Raw genomic sequence first — 10,036 nt, 5'->3', positions numbered from 1 at the left:
ACACAGTGACTTTTGCTGACTTTGACGTTACGTAAATGCACTGAGAGATGGATTTCTCTAATGAGTAGTAGCACATTTAGGTTGGTTTCAGATACTGCTTAAGTAGGAAAGGATGTACGGGGAGACGTTTGTATGTTGAAGTTTGCCATCTTTAGGATGAAAGCTCATATTGCTCTCCCAGGAGACCCCCTATGTGTCCATATGTGCCTATAATGCAGCTTTGCAGAACTAGCAGTCTGTCTTGAACTCACATTCACAGTTCATTCCGCAGCGTTCCCTTACTGAGACAGCCTGATTACAGGCTGCTGAATCAAATCCAGGAGAAGTAAAAATAGGTGCCTACTATTGCATATGTGCAATGATATTCAGCGCTTGATTTATATTCATCCAAGTGTCAGACACTTTTTTCTGCTTTTTTCTTGCTTAGATATGTAGTTCAAAGATGTTTTTTTTCCCCACTTAAATTTAATCCAATCTTACACACAAATGTCACATTCATGTTGGAGCAGAAGTTCAATCATTTTTGGGGGAAATGGGAATATTTATCCTAATTTCTATATGAGACATCACCTACAAGACTCTAACAATACTGCAAAAGTGCCACTTTTTGAGTTTTAGATTTCATGCACAGTGTCAACGGAGAACATTTTACATGAGTTGTTATTTCTGTGTGTTGCATGCTACAAGTAGTAATTTCAGACTGCACCAAGGATTTCCCTTGTTACTGAGAATTTGTTGTCAAGATGTAGCACCTGAATTCTGGTGTTTTGCTGTAAATATATTCAATACCTGTGTGTTTCTGAGGCACATCCAGTGGAATTTGGATGTTTTATTCAGATATGTCATGCTCAGGGATTTTATCTCGTAAATGACACAGTGTAAGTGTCAAAAAAGCATGTAATAACAGGAAAGTGCACTTTTCTCTCATTGAAAACTTACCTGCCACGCGTCTCAGCTGCCCGGCCATCTGGCAGTGGAAACATATTAGAACAAACACAGTGATTTGTAGCTACTATCTGACCCAGTTCCTCACGGTCTCCTCCTGTTTCTGGTCCTCCTGCCAGATGTTAACACAGCTCCTGTCATTTATCATGCAAGAGAGAAGCGCTTAAGTTCTCAGAGGTACGTGTAACTCCTCGACATCCTCTCTCAATTTTGGATGGCTGAGGTCACAAATTAGTTACAGTCACACACGCTGGATAAATAATGAGGGCAGATGAGACATGCGTTGTAAAACGTCGGGTCTCCGGGTGACGGGTTGAGGGTTGTTGACTGGTAATGGAAACCTCCTTTGCAGTTTCTGCACTGGTGCGGCTGAAGACACGTCTCTCTGTGAGGCATCATGCAGGAGTGGGTCATGACTTGATATATCTCTCCTATAAAACACTTCATTAGAGATGAAATCATTCATAAAATCTATTGTGTTTTTCCCTCTTTCAAGTTGTTTGTCAGCTCACATGAGACCTGACCTTCCCCACAAACAGCATTTTTAATTACAACTATCCAAAAATCTAAGACCACCTCTTAAGGATGCTTTTATTATGTAGTTTTTATGTGGAAATACCAGTGTCTTTCAAGATATATGTCTGTATCCTGGACTGAATCAACTCCAAATGTTTGTTCAGACTTGTTAACCAAAGACATCCCAGCATGATCTCACAATGTTTCAAATAACTTGTGATGTTAGGATTTTTGGTTGCATCTGTCTTCAGTTGCTCCATAAATGTTCAGTGGTGTTGATGTCATTTGCCGAAAGTCATTCAGTGACGTTGAGCTGTCCTTTTCAAGCAGTTGTTTGAATTTGAGCGGTGTTTTAGGGCTTACTGTCCTGCCGCAGTGTGAATCCTTCCTCCACAAAGATCCCAACCCAACAGTAGAGTATGTTTCTGAGGAATGGATCATTATGTCGTCTTGGTCAGGGTGGAGTCACTTCATTGCAGATGTACAACTCCAGAGTGGTAAAAACACCTCCAGACATGAATAATGGGTGTTAACACACCATGGTATCATTCTCTCTCGTTACCTGCGGCTTTCTACCACAACTCTCTAAATAGGATTAATCAGTAGCTAAGACTTTTTCCCGATCCTCCACAGTGATCCTCAGTTCTGATGCCAGATGGTCTGTTGGAATCTGTAGACACACCATATTTATACATTTAAATAACTTGTGCCTACAAATAGTTCATTTTACATTCATTTTTAAAAATCTTTATTATTCATTGAGATGCTCATTTCCAGGTTTATGTTAAGTTTAACATACAGAGCTTGCACCCAGATATCTCATCTCATCCCATCTTCTACTACTGCTTATCCTCACTAGGGTCGCAGGGGTTGCTGGAGTCTATCCCAGCTGTCATCGGGCGAGAGGCAGGGTACACCCTGGACAGGTCACAAGTCAATCGCAGGGCTAACACATAGACAAGCAACCATTCGCACCCAGTCTCACACTCACACCTAGGATCAGCATGTCTTCTGAGGTGGGAGGAAACTGGAGTACCTGGAAAAAAACCCACACAAACACAGGGAGAACATGCAAACTCCACCTGGAAAGGCCTGAGCTGGACTCTTGCTGGGAGGCTTCGGTGCCAACCACCAAGCCGGTCTTTCACAGTCGGATGGCCTCTTTCAAGTGACACAGTTGAAACTGATCAAGTCTGGCTTGAGTTTAGGTAGTCATCAGGATAGTCAATGGCATCAGTAGAATCGCACATCAATACGCATCCACAGTGTAGACATTTTTCCACTAAGGGCTAGCAGTTCGGTCCCTGAATGTGCTGCATGCTGAAGTGTCCTTGGGCAAGAACCCCAGTTGCACCTGGTGTGTGCTTGTGTGAGTACCAATAGGTAGAAAGGTGCTATATAAAAACAAGAGCAGTAGCTAATCCCACAACAGATGATGTCCACTATGGTCTCACCCAGGACTTAATACTAATTGGAGATAAGGAAAGATTTTCAATGTAGTCTTTTGGAGTTTTGGACTCAACAGATTATCATGTGGACACAGCATCATTATTATTAATTTCACAATCATGTCTATTTTACATTATTTGTCAACCTTGTAATGAATCTTTCTTGCCTTGTCTGACAAGTTGAAAAAGCAATAGCCAGGACAATGTGAATTATGTTGCTTTGGTTTGTTTATTAGCCTCAAAACCATGTGAGTGACAGAATGATACACATTTTATCAATTGCTACTATATACACTGTTTGGCAGCTTACCCTTAGTTCACCTGAGTCTTTTTCTCTTCCTGTCACCCATCCAGGCTACCCCTACTTCCTCTATCTCTGGCTTTAATCAGCCTCTCAGTGTCCAGATGGAGAGTTATGTTCAGCCTGGTAACTTGAGGATGACGACCTCCCCAGGGCCTCGGTACTCCTTCGTTGGGCTTTCCACTCTGGCACGGTCATTTTTTCTCTGTGTTCTCTGACAGGTGTGCGCACTAAATGAGAAAAACATTTGACAAAGAGACAGACATTAGGTGTTCAAAGAAATGCTGACGTAACAGGGGAAAGATAGTCTCCGGGCTTCTTGGGTAAATAGTCATACAGTGACTTCAGCAATTCATAAAGTAATGCTCACTTGTAAGGTTGCAAGGAAAGGGAATCCAATTAGCAAATGCACACATGGCCGTTATATCTTAGTTAAATTATCATAGCATCATAGCAAATGGACAAAAACCCAACAAAAAAATCACAAGAACAGCCCAGTTATCTGGACTTCCTAGATCAGGCATCCAAGGTCCCAAAAAAAGATAGGCCACACGACTTTGGTGATCCCTCTGCTTTCCCTCTAGATTCAACCTCAAGTTACTTTGGACTCAGATGCTGCACCAATTCATTGGAGAGATTACCAAGAAATGTGGGACAGATAATCCCTTTAGGGAAGGGTGATCCACTGATTTTCCACCAAGCGTCACCATAAGGTCACACTTATGATCAGTTATAACAATCAGTCCTTGCTGTACTTTGTGTGCTTACACGCCAAACATTAGGCCCATTAGGTGAATCTTAGCATGGCAACATTAGCATTTAGCTCATCTACATAGCAACGATCAGTAATCAATTTCATATGTGTATTGTTGATTGAAAGGGCCATTTATATGCTGTAATGTCTACTCCTATTACAGCTGACACATTTCATCCTTGTACAAAGACATGGTTGCCTATTATGGCTAATAGGAAATCAGCATAATTATGTATCACTGTCTGTGATGCAATAATTATAATATATTAAGATAATTAGAGGTTTCTGTAGCCTTGATGGGAATGTCAGAAGCTGGAAAATTTGAAACACATGCATTTTATCGGTTTAACTGTCAGTAGAGGCATGTCATGCACTCCTTACAAGTTCAAGACGTGAAAATGTATTTTTAGGCAGAAGCACATAGTAAATCTGTCTTTTCTGAGAAACATGTCAATGTGCATGGTTTAAGACGGAAAAAGCATGAATGATCTTGAAATATGAGCTGTGGTTGGTGGTTGGACATGTGTGCTCTGTGTGAGTCAGACTATGCAGTCATCATACATGAATCATACTGTCTATACGAGCTGAATTACTGCAGAGTTGCTGCGGTGTATCAGACGGCTCTGACATAGCAGATGGAAAGCGTGAGCGTCGTATTACCTGTTGAAAGACTGGACTGAAGAAAAGAAGAGTGCGTGGGTTTATCATTTTGAAAGCTGACCTAATTCCTCAGTCTCCATGACAAGGACTTTGGGTTTTCTGTGTTTTTACGGACCTAGCTGGGGGTCATCTTTTTATCGTGATGCCTTTGATATTTGTTCTTACACAACAGGATCTCTTTAATCAAATTGTCATAGAACAATAAAACATCTTAAGTTCCATCTCTCCAAAGGGCTCATATTAACCACAGTATGCTACATGTGGTTTCTGTCACAATAAATGCGTCTGTTGTTCTGCAGAATCTGGGGGAACATTTTTAAGTTCAATGTTTTCAGTGATAAATTAATTTATAAATTATGGCCATTATTATTACTATCAAGCTTAGAGAAGAAAGGGAGCTGTTATCAATCATTTTTATTTGGAAAATGGTATGGTGCAAGGTTAAAGTGCATACAGTGTTGGTGTTAGCTCAAGGCAGATGCGGTTGCATCGACTTGATTACACAAAGTTCAGGCGTAGTCCATTTTAATATACAGTCTAAGTCTGTAACCTTCCGCAAGTCAATACATGAAACATAAATGTTTCTAGATAAAGTTATTTTTTGCACCCCTTTTTGCCACAGCCATTGGTCGACAGCCAACTGCAAAATGAGCACCATCAACTGTCTCAATGTACCATCAATAGTTGCTAATAGATAATTGCCAGCTTTCTTGTGTTCCGTGCTAAATGTGCCTGCTGGCTAGTTAGCTTAACCGCAACGCCAACAAAAAAGAAATAGTGTGCTCAAGAAAACTGAGCTCATTCTTCTGAAGCTCCAACTGTCTGTGCTTTGATGTTGAGAATATAACCCCCAAGGGACTACAGCTAAAGACAAGACATTTTACTGTGTCCCAGTAACCTAAATTTGTTACAAAAAACTCTACCTTACTATATTTGGACTATATTCCCTTTTCTTTGCAATGTTAATGAATGGATCAACCCCCACATCACACAGTGCTTTTCAGATATGTTTTTCTTTGTTTGAGGTCTGGACTGTATAAAGCACATTACTACAAAATATCCTGCTGCTATGTACTGAAACCACTGAGTAAAACTGGATCGAAAATCTTAGGATTCAATATAAATCATAAAGGTCATTACACTCATTATGGCTAGAAATAAACACGATGCCATGCACCATGGAGTGTGATTGACAGCACAGACTATTCAAAGTAAAGGTGGTCTAATCGAGAGATGAATGATTACCTTACTTCTCTTTCATTCAGGATCAGTGAGCATTAGTAATATTTAATGGGAGTGATTGACAGCAGCTATAAATCTCACAATGACGAGAGTTGTGTGATGTGGCAGAGGTCGACACAGATGCAAAATGTAGAACCTGGCAGGTGTGGACAAAGGAAAAGACCGTGCCACAGATTTTTTTTTTTTTTTTTACTTATTAATCCCATCATGCGGGCTACTCAGAAATACAACTTCTATAAATCATTGTCTTTCAGTGGACCATAATTAAATTCCACTCTTTAGTTTTTTTCTTTTTTTAAGAATAAGCAACAAAGGACTTAATATCTGTGAATGAAAATGAAATTTCTGGTGTCAGCAAAGCCACCAGTGAGGTGTCTATCAAAGGCACAAAATGCCAATAATTTTCATTTGAGCCTCAATTCTCTGAGCATGTTCAATCAATTTGAAATTCCCATTGGCTACAGATAAAAACATTTGACCCAATCTGGTGCACCTCATTCATTTTAATGAGTTTCTGAAATGATACTCCTCTGTGAGCATCTGTCACCGCTCGTTTCTCTTCACCGAGCGGCCACCTTGTTTGGCATTGAACGGAGAATGGCATCACTTTCTTTTCAATACAGTTTAATTCATCTGGAAGGGAATAGAAGGGAAAAAACACAATTACCGTGGGTTTGTTCTGCAATATTTCTGTTACCAGGTCAAATAGCTCCATTACGAGGGGGTGCAAGTGAGAGTCTGATGTTTCCATTGCACGCCCACAACCTCTAATCTTTACTTGAGAGGTGGAGCACAGTGTTGGATTTGGAGTCTGTAACCCACCGTTGGATCTTTTGATGTTCATAAAAACACATTATTTTACCAGTAGAGAAGGAGGTTCAAAGAACATACAGATTCTGATTTGTGCTTTGGATATTTTCATTGCTCCTCATATTATCTCAATTATACAGTATAATGATATGTTGTACAACCACTGTTATACCCAGTGTTTTAATATTTGGTGTTGTGTGTTGGCCAAGGGTCTAAAAACTATAGAAAAAACAACAACATGGATTTTAACAAATGCCAGTACTTGCATGAATCGTCACATATCGGCAGTATATATATCCAGACACACTGGCATCCATGTCAGTCAAAGTTACCTGTAACTGGAACCGTACTGATTGCAAAATGATTTCAGTTTGTCTAAGGTTTATGAAGTTTTATATTGGAGACACAGCTGTTCTCACTCATGGTATTAATATGCTATGTCTCAACCAAATGTGTTAGGTTGGATCACACAACCATTTCACAGGTATGTAGACTACTTTCAGTGTAAATTCTGAATATCAAAGGCATCTAGTGCTCTTTCTCTTAGCCATACTTCTTTTTTTGCATTTTAACTGGTCCTGCATTCAGCATTTCTCCTTCACATATATTTCAACCCTACATACTATAAGTCATACATGCAAAACATTTGGTTTTTGTGACGTGTTTGTGACATAGTTAGAACTAGGCACTGGTAAGAATGCCGTGGCCACTGGCATTCTCATTTATTTTAACAAATGCCCATTTGTTTGGCCAGGTTGACCGAAGAGACCAATGACCTACAATCCAAAGGTTGAGCAACAAACCAACATGCACATTTCACACATAGTGGATGGGATTTCAGGATAGACTTAACATCTTAGGACTGCTCGTGAAGATCACAAATTTGGTTTTCTAAATTTAATCTTGTTATAAAATGCATACGCCTTTAAAGGACTTGGCTTATAGGGATTTATTTATGGGAACCGATGGTAAATAGCTCAATCCCAGTCAAAGGCACTCAGCACAAGGGCACGGTGTCTGACTTTTATTTCTGCCAGAGGTGTGCTGTACATGTGTGATGCAGATGGAAATGGGAGGAATACATTTTTGCTAGGTGTTATGATCCTGACATTAGTCCTGACTGATATAATCATCTCTTTTTTCTCAGACAAAAGAAAAGTGTCCTTGTGTGGCAGATGCAAATATAAGTCAATATAAGATATCTCAGAAAAAGTGAGACTTGAGATACAAATGTGGTTCAGTTCAATCAGGCACCGATCCAAACAGAAGTCAATTATTTTGACTGAGGGGGCGCTTTCCAACTTTCAACCTTTGACATGTATGGCACATGTGGCTCCTTCTGCAATCCACATCAGGTTGATGGTTTACACTGGATGGATCATTTAAACCACTGCCACATGTGCATACAGTGTTCACAGTGTACGAGCAGAATGACAAAATGCTGGACGGCTCTTGCACAAGGGACGTCTTTATCAAACTAACTCACCAGTGCTCTCTTCTGATGTCTCATTTTACACTTTCTATTCGTAATATGAAGACTTTGCTCCTCTCTGTCCTGCGGTTCTTATAGACATGCATGGACAGATTATGAGACAAGGGGCCCCTTGGCTCAGACTAGTAAAAGGCTTCCACACATATAACTAGACACAAGACACCCAGACTGAAAGAGACACAACTAACTTGTGTCTGGTGTGTCTTACTTTTTCCTGTGGTCCTTGCACATCAATTTATTTCTCTCCCCTCATCTTTTTCTTGTAATTTTGCATGTTAGAGTGGTCTTTTTGTTTCTCCTTTGAGTCATTGTGGTGCTTTGTGTCACTATGCTACAATCTCTTTCTGTAATGAGAGACTGTGAAGTTTTTCCATCTGTTTGTGTTAATTTGTTCCCGTTTACTGGGTTCCATCTTTCTGTGGCCTTTGTGGTCATTTTATGGTTTCTTTCAAGAGCATATCGGGTCTCTTTGTATTTGCTTATATGACCTACCAAAAAGACCATTATTATAACCATTATTTCAAACAGAAGCTTTGGAAAAGGAGCCTTTTGACTCCTTGCCCAGCCGTACTTCCTTGCAGACATGTCTGAATTAATAATGGCACATTTACTTTATCACGGAAATAAGTATTTAAGTACTTTAACCTTGCACCTTACCATTTTTCATAACGATTATGTTTAGTTTCCAAAATGTATTAGTTTATTATCAGCCCTAGATAGCGAAGAAGGGTACAATCACAGAAAAAAAAGTACATGTACAAGTACATGTAAAGGATCTCGTTGACCTTCCTCCTGTTGAGGGTACAACATATGAGGTGTGTCAGCTTATTTCTGTTCTTGTCTCCCTGCAATCGATTAGGTGCAGAAAGAGCCTTAAAATTCCAGTTAGTTGAAACCAGCAGTTTGTACACTTCCGTTAGCATGTGTGCGCTTGTGTGTGTGCACCTCCGAGTGAAATCTGACCTTGGCTTTTTGGTGAAGAACAGCAGTGCAGGTGTATAACGTGACAGATGTGATCCCTTTACCAGTACGCCTACAGATTAGCCGGGCCTTTTAGACAGCCAGATTTCTGTTGTAATGACTGTGGAGATGAATGAACCTGCTCAGTAATTTGTCACGTCCAGAGGAAAAAAATAGCCCTATGTGGTTTACCATGATCCACGGGTGGAGTCATAAAGGTTGAAAGCAACAGCAAAACCCTATCAAAGTACCAGACATATTGTCTTACAACAATGTGAGCTAGGATTTTGTTACTTGATTTACTTATATTCTATGTAGTTTTTTAGGACACACATTAAACCCATTTCCCAAGTAAAATGATGCCAGTAGTCTACAAATGACAGTATACTGTATCCATTACGGATGTGTTTTTTTTTTTTTTTTTTTTTTTTTTAATAAGTTGAAAGCAGCTTTATGCCTATGCTTTAAAGCCTCTGTGTGTCTAACACAGATAAATCTGAATAATAATGTTAGCATGTAGGGTGGAGTCTATGATTAAACATTACTGACATAACGTAATGTATTTACTTAAAGTCCTTATCTTTTGGTGACTTGTAGTGTCCAAATTAGTTTCGTGTGTTAGAGGAACTTTAAAGTGGGATGTTGGATTAAGACCTCTGTTATTTCAGGTCAGTGCTTGCTAGGTATGTATGTATAAGTTGGTATCTGACTCTTCACAGAATCTTGTGGTACTCCATCTAAAATGGAAAAGCACTATAAAAACTAATGCATTATTAAATACATTTGGAGTTAATTAAGTGACCACAAAACAAATTGACTCAAATTTCCCTGAGGAAATGATTTGATGTAGTAATGCCTATTTGATTCTTTATGTAGAAAAATGTGCTTTTCAGGCCAGAGTGCATCAC

Source organism: Mugil cephalus, chromosome 8, assembly GCF_022458985.1.
Source record: "Mugil cephalus isolate CIBA_MC_2020 chromosome 8, CIBA_Mcephalus_1.1, whole genome shotgun sequence".
Classification (NCBI taxonomy): Eukaryota; Metazoa; Chordata; class Actinopteri; order Mugiliformes; family Mugilidae; genus Mugil; species Mugil cephalus.
Note: the sequence above shows the minus strand (reverse complement) of the source record.